Source organism: Hyperolius riggenbachi, chromosome 4, assembly GCF_040937935.1.
Source record: "Hyperolius riggenbachi isolate aHypRig1 chromosome 4, aHypRig1.pri, whole genome shotgun sequence".
Lineage (NCBI taxonomy): Eukaryota > Metazoa > Chordata > Amphibia > Anura > Hyperoliidae > Hyperolius > Hyperolius riggenbachi.
The window spans coordinates 360454055-360463414 of record NC_090649.1 but is presented as its reverse complement, the minus strand read 5'-3'; the positions used below and the strand labels follow the sequence as shown (position 1 = coordinate 360463414).

At 42.1% G+C, this 9360-nt stretch overlaps 21 non-coding genes across 21 annotated transcripts; all 21 read left to right on the top strand.

Moving 5' to 3' along the window:
- Positions 1-281: 281 nt before the first annotated feature.
- Positions 282-398, top strand: LOC137505093 (U5 spliceosomal RNA). Its single transcript, XR_011019715.1, has one exon. It is a non-coding gene; the product is annotated as a U5 spliceosomal RNA (small nuclear RNA).
- A 316-nt stretch (positions 399-714) lies between these two features.
- LOC137505092 (U5 spliceosomal RNA) lies at positions 715-831 on the top strand. The gene has a single exon (XR_011019714.1). It is a non-coding gene; the product is annotated as a U5 spliceosomal RNA (small nuclear RNA).
- Positions 832-1147: 316 nt separating this feature from the next.
- On the top strand, positions 1148-1264 carry LOC137505090 (U5 spliceosomal RNA). The gene has a single exon (XR_011019712.1). It is a non-coding gene; the product is annotated as a U5 spliceosomal RNA (small nuclear RNA).
- A 316-nt stretch (positions 1265-1580) lies between these two features.
- On the top strand, positions 1581-1697 carry LOC137505089 (U5 spliceosomal RNA). The gene has a single exon (XR_011019711.1). It is a non-coding gene; the product is annotated as a U5 spliceosomal RNA (small nuclear RNA).
- A 316-nt stretch (positions 1698-2013) lies between these two features.
- Positions 2014-2130, top strand: LOC137505088 (U5 spliceosomal RNA). The gene has a single exon (XR_011019710.1). It is a non-coding gene; the product is annotated as a U5 spliceosomal RNA (small nuclear RNA).
- Positions 2131-2446: 316 nt separating this feature from the next.
- LOC137505087 (U5 spliceosomal RNA) lies at positions 2447-2563 on the top strand. The gene has a single exon (XR_011019709.1). It is a non-coding gene; the product is annotated as a U5 spliceosomal RNA (small nuclear RNA).
- Positions 2564-2879: 316 nt separating this feature from the next.
- LOC137505428 (U5 spliceosomal RNA) lies at positions 2880-2996 on the top strand. The gene has a single exon (XR_011020043.1). It is a non-coding gene; the product is annotated as a U5 spliceosomal RNA (small nuclear RNA).
- A 316-nt stretch (positions 2997-3312) lies between these two features.
- Positions 3313-3429, top strand: LOC137505086 (U5 spliceosomal RNA). The gene has a single exon (XR_011019708.1). It is a non-coding gene; the product is annotated as a U5 spliceosomal RNA (small nuclear RNA).
- A 316-nt stretch (positions 3430-3745) lies between these two features.
- LOC137505085 (U5 spliceosomal RNA) lies at positions 3746-3862 on the top strand. Its single transcript, XR_011019707.1, has one exon. It is a non-coding gene; the product is annotated as a U5 spliceosomal RNA (small nuclear RNA).
- Positions 3863-4178: 316 nt separating this feature from the next.
- On the top strand, positions 4179-4295 carry LOC137505084 (U5 spliceosomal RNA). Its single transcript, XR_011019706.1, has one exon. It is a non-coding gene; the product is annotated as a U5 spliceosomal RNA (small nuclear RNA).
- A 316-nt stretch (positions 4296-4611) lies between these two features.
- On the top strand, positions 4612-4728 carry LOC137505083 (U5 spliceosomal RNA). Its single transcript, XR_011019705.1, has one exon. It is a non-coding gene; the product is annotated as a U5 spliceosomal RNA (small nuclear RNA).
- A 316-nt stretch (positions 4729-5044) lies between these two features.
- On the top strand, positions 5045-5161 carry LOC137505082 (U5 spliceosomal RNA). Its single transcript, XR_011019704.1, has one exon. It is a non-coding gene; the product is annotated as a U5 spliceosomal RNA (small nuclear RNA).
- Positions 5162-5477: 316 nt separating this feature from the next.
- Positions 5478-5594, top strand: LOC137505081 (U5 spliceosomal RNA). The gene has a single exon (XR_011019703.1). It is a non-coding gene; the product is annotated as a U5 spliceosomal RNA (small nuclear RNA).
- A 316-nt stretch (positions 5595-5910) lies between these two features.
- On the top strand, positions 5911-6027 carry LOC137505079 (U5 spliceosomal RNA). Its single transcript, XR_011019701.1, has one exon. It is a non-coding gene; the product is annotated as a U5 spliceosomal RNA (small nuclear RNA).
- A 316-nt stretch (positions 6028-6343) lies between these two features.
- Positions 6344-6460, top strand: LOC137505078 (U5 spliceosomal RNA). Its single transcript, XR_011019700.1, has one exon. It is a non-coding gene; the product is annotated as a U5 spliceosomal RNA (small nuclear RNA).
- Positions 6461-6776: 316 nt separating this feature from the next.
- Positions 6777-6893, top strand: LOC137505077 (U5 spliceosomal RNA). Its single transcript, XR_011019699.1, has one exon. It is a non-coding gene; the product is annotated as a U5 spliceosomal RNA (small nuclear RNA).
- Positions 6894-7209: 316 nt separating this feature from the next.
- On the top strand, positions 7210-7326 carry LOC137505076 (U5 spliceosomal RNA). The gene has a single exon (XR_011019698.1). It is a non-coding gene; the product is annotated as a U5 spliceosomal RNA (small nuclear RNA).
- Positions 7327-7642: 316 nt separating this feature from the next.
- On the top strand, positions 7643-7759 carry LOC137505075 (U5 spliceosomal RNA). Its single transcript, XR_011019697.1, has one exon. It is a non-coding gene; the product is annotated as a U5 spliceosomal RNA (small nuclear RNA).
- A 316-nt stretch (positions 7760-8075) lies between these two features.
- LOC137505074 (U5 spliceosomal RNA) lies at positions 8076-8192 on the top strand. Its single transcript, XR_011019696.1, has one exon. It is a non-coding gene; the product is annotated as a U5 spliceosomal RNA (small nuclear RNA).
- Positions 8193-8508: 316 nt separating this feature from the next.
- Positions 8509-8625, top strand: LOC137505073 (U5 spliceosomal RNA). Its single transcript, XR_011019695.1, has one exon. It is a non-coding gene; the product is annotated as a U5 spliceosomal RNA (small nuclear RNA).
- A 316-nt stretch (positions 8626-8941) lies between these two features.
- On the top strand, positions 8942-9058 carry LOC137505072 (U5 spliceosomal RNA). The gene has a single exon (XR_011019694.1). It is a non-coding gene; the product is annotated as a U5 spliceosomal RNA (small nuclear RNA).
- Positions 9059-9360: the final 302 nt, after the last annotated feature.

Here is a 9360-nt window from a genome sequence, read left to right as displayed (position 1 = left end):
CACGTTGAGCGTGGAACCTGGTTTGGCGGGTGCTCATTTGAATATATGCAAAGGAGCCTGCCGCCAGTGTGGTAAGTTTGACTCTGGTGACAGAGTCAGCTGTTCATAAATGTGTTTATAATCTGCAATTTACTGAGTTTATGCTTTAGCCTACAGCCCTAACCTAGAATCTTCTGCCAACCTTTTTTTTTTTAGATATCACTGGCTAATCAATCTCAGATCACCCACAGTTGGTTCGACTGCTCCTGGAGCCACCCGAGAGAATAACCTTACGTTGGGTTATGCTCTGTTTTCTCTTCAGAACGTACAAATCTTTCGCCTTTTACTAAAGATTTCCGTGGAGAGAAAGAAAACTGAGTTGTATTTCCAATTTTTGATTGCCCCAGCCTTCTGGGGTTTCTTTGCAAGTATAATAATAGCAGCAAAAATGTATCACGTTGAGCGTGGAACCTGGTTTGGCGGGTGCTCATTTGAATATATGCAAAGGAGCCTGCCGCCAGTGTGGTAAGTTTGACTCTGGTGACAGAGTCAGCTGTTCATAAATGTGTTTATAATCTGCGATTTACTGAGTTTATGCTTTAGCCTACAGCCCTAACCTAGAATCTTCTGCCAACCTTTTTTTTTTTAGATATCACTGGCTAATCAATCTCAGATCACCCACAGTTGGTTCGACTGCTCCTGGAGCCACCCGAGAGAATAGCCTTACGTTGGGTTATGCTCTGTTTTCTCTTCAGAACGTACAAATCTTTCGCCTTTTACTAAAGATTTCCGTGGAGAGAAAGAAAACTGAGTTGTATTTCCAATTTTTGATTGCCCCAGCCTTCTGGGGTTTCTTTGCAAGTATAATAATAGCAGCAAAAATGTATCACGTTGAGCGTGGAACCTGGTTTGGCGGGTGCTCATTTGAATATATGCAAAGGAGCCTGCCGCCAGTGTGGTAAGTTTGACTCTGGTGACAGAGTCAGCTGTTCATAAATGTGTTTATAATCTGCAATTTACTGAGTTTATGCTTTAGCCTACAGCCCTAACCTAGAATCTTCTGCCAACCTTTTTTTTTTTAGATATCACTGGCTAATCAATCTCAGATCACCCACAGTTGGTTCGACTGCTCCTGGAGCCACCCGAGAGAATAGCCTTACGTTGGGTTATGCTCTGTTTTCTCTTCAGAACGTACAAATCTTTCGCCTTTTACTAAAGATTTCCGTGGAGAGAAAGAAAACTGAGTTGTATTTCCAATTTTTGATTGCCCCAGCCTTCTGGGGTTTCTTTGCAAGTATAATAATAGCAGCAAAAATGTATCACGTTGAGCGTGGAACCTGGTTTGGCGGGTGCTCATTTGAATATATGCAAAGGAGCCTGCCGCCAGTGTGGTAAGTTTGACTCTGGTGACAGAGTCAGCTGTTCATAAATGTGTTTATAATCTGCAATTTACTGAGTTTATGCTTTAGCCTACAGCCCTAACCTAGAATCTTCTGCCAACCTTTTTTTTTTTAGATATCACTGGCTAATCAATCTCAGATCACCCACAGTTGTTTCGACTGCTCCTGGAGCCACCCGAGAGAATAACCTTACGTTGGGTTATGCTCTGTTTTCTCTTCAGAACGTACAAATCTTTCGCCTTTTACTAAAGATTTCCGTGGAGAGAAAGAAAACTGAGTTGTATTTCCAATTTTTGATTGCCCCAGCCTTCTGGGGTTTCTTTGCAAGTATAATAATAGCAGCAAAAATGTATCACGTTGAGCGTGGAACCTGGTTTGGCGGGTGCTCATTTGAATATATGCAAAGGAGCCTGCCGCCAGTGTGGTAAGTTTGACTCTGGTGACAGAGTCAGCTGTTCATAAATGTGTTTATAATCTGCAATTTACTGAGTTTATGCTTTAGCCTACAGCCCTAACCTAGAATCTTCTGCCAACCTTTTTTTTTTTAGATATCACTGGCTAATCAATCTCAGATCACCCACAGTTGGTTCGACTGCTCCTGGAGCCACCCGAGAGAATAGCCTTACGTTGGGTTATGCTCTGTTTTCTCTTCAGAACGTACAAATCTTTCGCCTTTTACTAAAGATTTCCGTGGAGAGAAAGAAAACTGAGTTGTATTTCCAATTTTTGATTGCCCCAGCCTTCTGGGGTTTCTTTGCAAGTATAATAATAGCAGCAAAAATGTATCACGTTGAGCGTGGAACCTGGTTTGGCGGGTGCTCATTTGAATATATGCAAAGGAGCCTGCCGCCAGTGTGGTAAGTTTGACTCTGGTGACAGAGTCAGCTGTTCATAAATGTGTTTATAATCTGCAATTTACTGAGTTTATGCTTTAGCCTACAGCCCTAACCTAGAATCTTCTGCCAACCTTTTTTTTTTTAGATATCACTGGCTAATCAATCTCAGATCACCCACAGTTGGTTCGACTGCTCCTGGAGCCACCCGAGAGAATAGCCTTACGTTGGGTTATGCTCTGTTTTCTCTTCAGAACGTACAAATCTTTCGCCTTTTACTAAAGATTTCCGTGGAGAGAAAGAAAACTGAGTTGTATTTCCAATTTTTGATTGCCCCAGCCTTCTGGGGTTTCTTTGCAAGTATAATAATAGCAGCAAAAAAGTATCACGTTGAGCGTGGAACCTGGTTTGGCGGGTGCTCATTTGAATATATGCAAAGGAGCCTGCCGCCAGTGTGGTAAGTTTGACTCTGGTGACAGAGTCAGCTGTTCATAAATGTGTTTATAATCTGCAATTTACTGAGTTTATGCTTTAGCCTACAGCCCTAACCTAGAATCTTCTGCCAACCTTTTTTTTTTTAGATATCACTGGCTAATCAATCTCAGATCACCCACAGTTGGTTCGACTGCTCCTGGAGCCACCCGAGAGAATAGCCTTACGTTGGGTTATGCTCTGTTTTCTCTTCAGAACGTGCAAATCTTTCGCCTTCTACTAAAGATTTCCGTGGAGAGAAAGAAAACTGAGTTGTATTTCCAATTTTTGATTGCCCCAGCCTTCTGGGGTTTCTTTGCAAGTATAATAATAGCAGCAAAAATGTATCACGTTGAGCGTGGAACCTGGTTTGGCGGGTGCTCATTTGAATATATGCAAAGGAGCCTGCCGCCAGTGTGGTAAGTTTGACTCTGGTGACAGAGTCAGCTGTTCATAAATGTGTTTATAATCTGCAATTTACTGAGTTTATGCTTTAGCCTACAGCCCTAACCTAGAATCTTCTGCCAACCTTTTTTTTTTTAGATATCACTGGCTAATCAATCTCAGATCACCCACAGTTGGTTCGACTGCTCCTGGAGCCACCCGAGAGAATAGCCTTACGTTGGGTTATGCTCTGTTTTCTCTTCAGAACGTACAAATCTTTCGCCTTTTACTAAAGATTTCCGTGGAGAGAAAGAAAACTGAGTTGTATTTCCAATTTTTGATTGCCCCAGCCTTCTGGGGTTTCTTTGCAAGTATAATAATAGCAGCAAAAATGTATCACGTTGAGCGTGGAACCTGGTTTGGCGGGTGCTCATTTGAATATATGCAAAGGAGCCTGCCGCCAGTGTGGTAAGTTTGACTCTGGTGACAGAGTCAGCTGTTCATAAATGTGTTTATAATCTGCAATTTACTGAGTTTATGCTTTAGCCTACAGCCCTAACCTAGAATCTTCTGCCAACCTTTTTTTTTTTAGATATCACTGGCTAATCAATCTCAGATCACCCACAGTTGTTTCGACTGCTCCTGGAGCCACCCGAGAGAATAACCTTACGTTGGGTTATGCTCTGTTTTCTCTTCAGAACGTACAAATCTTTCGCCTTTTACTAAAGATTTCCGTGGAGAGAAAGAAAACTGAGTTGTATTTCCAATTTTTGATTGCCCCAGCCTTCTGGGGTTTCTTTGCAAGTATAATAATAGCAGCAAAAATGTATCACGTTGAGCGTGGAACCTGGTTTGGCGGGTGCTCATTTGAATATATGCAAAGGAGCCTGCCGCCAGTGTGGTAAGTTTGACTCTGGTGACAGAGTCAGCTGTTCATAAATGTGTTTATAATCTGCAATTTACTGAGTTTATGCTTTAGCCTACAGCCCTAACCTAGAATCTTCTGCCAACCTTTTTTTTTTTAGATATCACTGGCTAATCAATCTCAGATCACCCACAGTTGGTTCGACTGCTCCTGGAGCCACCCGAGAGAATAGCCTTACGTTGGGTTATGCTCTGTTTTCTCTTCAGAACGTACAAATCTTTCGCCTTTTACTAAAGATTTCCGTGGAGAGAAAGAAAACTGAGTTGTATTTCCAATTTTTGATTGCCCCAGCCTTCTGGGGTTTCTTTGCAAGTATAATAATAGCAGCAAAAATGTATCACGTTGAGCGTGGAACCTGGTTTGGCGGGTGCTCATTTGAATATATGCAAAGGAGCCTGCCGCCAGTGTGGTAAGTTTGACTCTGGTGACAGAGTCAGCTGTTCATAAATGTGTTTATAATCTGCAATTTACTGAGTTTATGCTTTAGCCTACAGCCCTAACCTAGAATCTTCTGCCAACCTTTTTTTTTTTAGATATCACTGGCTAATCAATCTCAGATCACCCACAGTTGGTTCGACTGCTCCTGGAGCCACCCGAGAGAATAGCCTTACGTTGGGTTATGCTCTGTTTTCTCTTCAGAACGTACAAATCTTTCGCCTTTTACTAAAGATTTCCGTGGAGAGAAAGAAAACTGAGTTGTATTTCCAATTTTTGATTGCCCCAGCCTTCTGGGGTTTCTTTGCAAGTATAATAATAGCAGCAAAAATGTATCACGTTGAGCGTGGAACCTGGTTTGGCGGGTGCTCATTTGAATATATGCAAAGGAGCCTGCCGCCAGTGTGGTAAGTTTGACTCTGGTGACAGAGTCAGCTGTTCATAAATGTGTTTATAATCTGCAATTTACTGAGTTTATGCTTTAGCCTACAGCCCTAACCTAGAATCTTCTGCCAACCTTTTTTTTTTTAGATATCACTGGCTAATCAATCTCAGATCACCCACAGTTGGTTCGACTGCTCCTGGAGCCACCCGAGAGAATAGCCTTACGTTGGGTTATGCTCTGTTTTCTCTTCAGAACGTACAAATCTTTCGCCTTTTACTAAAGATTTCCGTGGAGAGAAAGAAAACTGAGTTGTATTTCCAATTTTTGATTGCCCCAGCCTTCTGGGGTTTCTTTGCAAGTATAATAATAGCAGCAAAAATGTATCACGTTGAGCGTGGAACCTGGTTTGGCGGGTGCTCATTTGAATATATGCAAAGGAGCCTGCCGCCAGTGTGGTAAGTTTGACTCTGGTGACAGAGTCAGCTGTTCATAAATGTGTTTATAATCTGCAATTTACTGAGTTTATGCTTTAGCCTACAGCCCTAACCTAGAATCTTCTGCCAACCTTTTTTTTTTTAGATATCACTGGCTAATCAATCTCAGATCACCCACAGTTGGTTCGACTGCTCCTGGAGCCACCCGAGAGAATAGCCTTACGTTGGGTTATGCTCTGTTTTCTCTTCAGAACGTACAAATCTTTCGCCTTTTACTAAAGATTTCCGTGGAGAGAAAGAAAACTGAGTTGTATTTCCAATTTTTGATTGCCCCAGCCTTCTGGGGTTTCTTTGCAAGTATAATAATAGCAGCAAAAATGTATCACGTTGAGCGTGGAACCTGGTTTGGCGGGTGCTCATTTGAATATATGCAAAGGAGCCTGCCGCCAGTGTGGTAAGTTTGACTCTGGTGACAGAGTCAGCTGTTCATAAATGTGTTTATAATCTGCAATTTACTGAGTTTATGCTTTAGCCTACAGCCCTAACCTAGAATCTTCTGCCAACCTTTTTTTTTTTAGATATCACTGGCTAATCAATCTCAGATCACCCACAGTTGGTTCGACTGCTCCTGGAGCCACCCGAGAGAATAACCTTACGTTGGGTTATGCTCTGTTTTCTCTTCAGAACGTACAAATCTTTCGCCTTTTACTAAAGATTTCCGTGGAGAGAAAGAAAACTGAGTTGTATTTCCAATTTTTGATTGCCCCAGCCTTCTGGGGTTTCTTTGCAAGTATAATAATAGCAGCAAAAATGTATCACGTTGAGCGTGGAACCTGGTTTGGCGGGTGCTCATTTGAATATATGCAAAGGAGCCTGCCGCCAGTGTGGTAAGTTTGACTCTGGTGACAGAGTCAGCTGTTCATAAATGTGTTTATAATCTGCAATTTACTGAGTTTATGCTTTAGCCTACAGCCCTAACCTAGAATCTTCTGCCAACCTTTTTTTTTTTAGATATCACTGGCTAATCAATCTCAGATCACCCACAGTTGGTTCGACTGCTCCTGGAGCCACCCGAGAGAATAGCCTTACGTTGGGTTATGCTCTGTTTTCTCTTCAGAACGTACAAATCTTTCGCCTTTTACTAAAGATTTCCGTGGAGAGAAAGAAAACTGAGTTGTATTTCCAATTTTTGATTGCCCCAGCCTTCTGGGGTTTCTTTGCAAGTATAATAATAGCAGCAAAAATGTATCACGTTGAGCGTGGAACCTGGTTTGGCGGGTGCTCATTTGAATATATGCAAAGGAGCCTGCCGCCAGTGTGGTAAGTTTGACTCTGGTGACAGAGTCAGCTGTTCATAAATGTGTTTATAATCTGCAATTTACTGAGTTTATGCTTTAGCCTACAGCCCTAACCTAGAATCTTCTGCCAACCTTTTTTTTTTTAGATATCACTGGCTAATCAATCTCAGATCACCCACAGTTGTTTCGACTGCTCCTGGAGCCACCCGAGAGAATAACCTTACGTTGGGTTATGCTCTGTTTTCTCTTCAGAACGTACAAATCTTTCGCCTTTTACTAAAGATTTCCGTGGAGAGAAAGAAAACTGAGTTGTATTTCCAATTTTTGATTGCCCCAGCCTTCTGGGGTTTCTTTGCAAGTATAATAATAGCAGCAAAAATGTATCACGTTGAGCGTGGAACCTGGTTTGGCGGGTGCTCATTTGAATATATGCAAAGGAGCCTGCCGCCAGTGTGGTAAGTTTGACTCTGGTGACAGAGTCAGCTGTTCATAAATGTGTTTATAATCTGCAATTTACTGAGTTTATGCTTTAGCCTACAGCCCTAACCTAGAATCTTCTGCCAACCTTTTTTTTTTTAGATATCACTGGCTAATCAATCTCAGATCACCCACAGTTGGTTCGACTGCTCCTGGAGCCACCCGAGAGAATAGCCTTACGTTGGGTTATGCTCTGTTTTCTCTTCAGAACGTACAAATCTTTCGCCTTTTACTAAAGATTTCCGTGGAGAGAAAGAAAACTGAGTTGTATTTCCAATTTTTGATTGCCCCAGCCTTCTGGGGTTTCTTTGCAAGTATAATAATAGCAGCAAAAATGTATCACGTTGAGCGTGGAACCTGGTTTGGCGGGTGCTCATTTGAATATATGCAAAGGAGCCTGCCGCCAGTGTGGTAAGTTTGACTCTGGTGACAGAGTCAGCTGTTCATAAATGTGTTTATAATCTGCAATTTACTGAGTTTATGCTTTAGCCTACAGCCCTAACCTAGAATCTTCTGCCAACCTTTTTTTTTTTAGATATCACTGGCTAATCAATCTCAGATCACCCACAGTTGGTTCGACTGCTCCTGGAGCCACCCGAGAGAATAGCCTTACGTTGGGTTATGCTCTGTTTTCTCTTCAGAACGTACAAATCTTTCGCCTTTTACTAAAGATTTCCGTGGAGAGAAAGAAAACTGAGTTGTATTTCCAATTTTTGATTGCCCCAGCCTTCTGGGGTTTCTTTGCAAGTATAATAATAGCAGCAAAAATGTATCACGTTGAGCGTGGAACCTGGTTTGGCGGGTGCTCATTTGAATATATGCAAAGGAGCCTGCCGCCAGTGTGGTAAGTTTGACTCTGGTGACAGAGTCAGCTGTTCATAAATGTGTTTATAATCTGCAATTTACTGAGTTTATGCTTTAGCCTACAGCCCTAACCTAGAATCTTCTGCCAACCTTTTTTTTTTTAGATATCACTGGCTAATCAATCTCAGATCACCCACAGTTGGTTCGACTGCTCCTGGAGCCACCCGAGAGAATAGCCTTACGTTGGGTTATGCTCTGTTTTCTCTTCAGAACGTACAAATCTTTCGCCTTTTACTAAAGATTTCCGTGGAGAGAAAGAAAACTGAGTTGTATTTCCAATTTTTGATTGCCCCAGCCTTCTGGGGTTTCTTTGCAAGTATAATAATAGCAGCAAAAATGTATCACGTTGAGCGTGGAACCTGGTTTGGCGGGTGCTCATTTGAATATATGCAAAGGAGCCTGCCGCCAGTGTGGTAAGTTTGACTCTGGTGACAGAGTCAGCTGTTCATAAATGTGTTTATAATCTGCAATTTACTGAGTTTATGCTTTAGCCTACAGCCCTAACCTAGAATCTTCTGCCAACCTTTTTTTTTTTAGATATCACTGGCTAATCAATCTCAGATCACCCACAGTTGGTTCGACTGCTCCTGGAGCCACCCGAGAGAATAGCCTTACGTTGGGTTATGCTCTGTTTTCTCTTCAGAACGTACAAATCTTTCGCCTTTTACTAAAGATTTCCGTGGAGAGAAAGAAAACTGAGTTGTATTTCCAATTTTTGATTGCCCCAGCCTTCTGGGGTTTCTTTGCAAGTATAATAATAGCAGCAAAAATGTATCACGTTGAGCGTGGAACCTGGTTTGGCGGGTGCTCATTTGAATATATGCAAAGGAGCCTGCCGCCAGTGTGGTAAGTTTGACTCTGGTGACAGAGTCAGCTGTTCATAAATGTGTTTATAATCTGCAATTTACTGAGTTTATGCTTTAGCCTACAGCCCTAACCTAGAATCTTCTGCCAACCTTTTTTTTTTTAGATATCACTGGCTAATCAATCTCAGATCACCCACAGTTGGTTCGACTGCTCCTGGAGCCACCCGAGAGAATAGCCTTACGTTGGGTTATGCTCTGTTTTCTCTTCAGAACGTACAAATCTTTCGCCTTTTACTAAAGATTTCCGTGGAGAGAAAGAAAACTGAGTTGTATTTCCAATTTTTGATTGCCCCAGCCTTCTGGGGTTTCTTTGCAAGTATAATAATAGCAGCAAAAATGTATCACGTTGAGCGTGGAACCTGGTTTGGCGGGTGCTCATTTGAATATATGCAAAGGAGCCTGCCGCCAGTGTGGTAAGTTTGACTCTGGTGACAGAGTCAGCTGTTCATAAATGTGTTTATAATCTGCAATTTACTGAGTTTATGCTTTAGCCTACAGCCCTAACCTAGAATCTTCTGCCAACCTTTTTTTTTTTAGATATCACTGGCTAATCAATCTCAGATCACCCACAGTTGGTTCGACTGCTCCTGGAGCCACCCGAGAGAATAG